This window comes from Orycteropus afer, unplaced genomic scaffold (assembly GCF_000298275.1).
Source record: "Orycteropus afer afer isolate SDZICR_OR568_19922 unplaced genomic scaffold, OryAfe1.0 scaffold00002, whole genome shotgun sequence".
NCBI lineage: Eukaryota > Metazoa > Chordata > Mammalia > Tubulidentata > Orycteropodidae > Orycteropus > Orycteropus afer.
This window is the reverse complement of record NW_006921589.1, coordinates 24,532,570-24,533,797: the sequence shown is the minus strand read 5'-3', so window position 1 is coordinate 24,533,797 and position 1,228 is coordinate 24,532,570.

Genomic DNA, 1,228 nt, shown 5'->3' with positions numbered 1-1,228 from the left:
AGTTTGGTCATCCACTCTTCTGCTGATGAGCACGTAGGTTGTTTCCATCTTTTTGCTATTGTAAATAGTGCTGTGATGAACGTGAGCATGCATGTATCTTTTCCTATCTTGGCTCTCACCTCTCTAGGATATATACCTAGTAATGGGATTGCTGGGTCAAATGGTATCTCCAATTCCAACTTTCTAAGGAATCACCATATTGCTTTCCACAGTGGTTGTGTCACTTCACAGTCACACAAGCAGTGTATGAGAGTCCCAATCTCTCCACGTCCCCACCAGCATTTATTATTTTCTGTCTCATTGAACCTTGCCATCTGTGCTGGGGTGAGACAGTATATCTCATTGTTGTTTTGATTTACATCTCTCTTTTGCAGTCTTCTTGCTAAACATTTGGTGAATGCTGTATGTTTGAGGGAGCTCTGGTGGTGTAGTGCCTAAGGTATTTGATGCTAACCAGAAGGCTGGCAGTTCAAACTCACCAGCCACTCCTCAGAAGGAAGATTGGGCAATCTGTTTCCATAGAGATACTACTTCAGAAACTCAAGGAGGGGTCGCTACAAGTTGAATTGACTCAATGGCAGTGAATTTGGTTTGGTTTTTGGTATGTTTGAGGAGGGTATGTGAAAGGAATTTACTTGAATTAAAGGGGGAAAAAAAGATACTTTTTGAGAACTATAAAAATGCTACAGTCCTGAAAAAAAATAATTTATGGAAATACAAAATGGTACAATCACTTTGAAAAACTATTTGGCAAGTTGAAAAAAAAAATCATGTGTCTATTTTATAATTCAGCAAATTCCTCACATTTACCCAAGAGAGAAAAACATATGTCCTGAAAAGGACTTGGACATAAATTTTTTTTGCATCTTTATTCATAATAATAAAAAAAATTGACAGCTCAGGTCAAATTCACTGCTATGGAGTTGATTCTGACTTGTAGCAATCCCTTTTGGGTTTCTGAAGCAATAAATCTTTATGGAAGCATATTGCCAGTCTTCCTTCCATGGAGTGGCTGGTGGGTTTGAACCACCAACTGTCTGGTTAGTGGTCAAACGCTTTAGGCACTGTGGTAGTTCAGTTTGTGTGTCAACTTGGCTTGGCCTGGTTGAGTGGCTGGGCAGCTGGATGAAGTAATTCCCCATGATGAGACTGGTTATCAACTCCATGGTGGAATCTACTGTGAGCAGCTGAGTAGCTGCCTTAGGGATGTGGTCTGCTTCCTGTATAT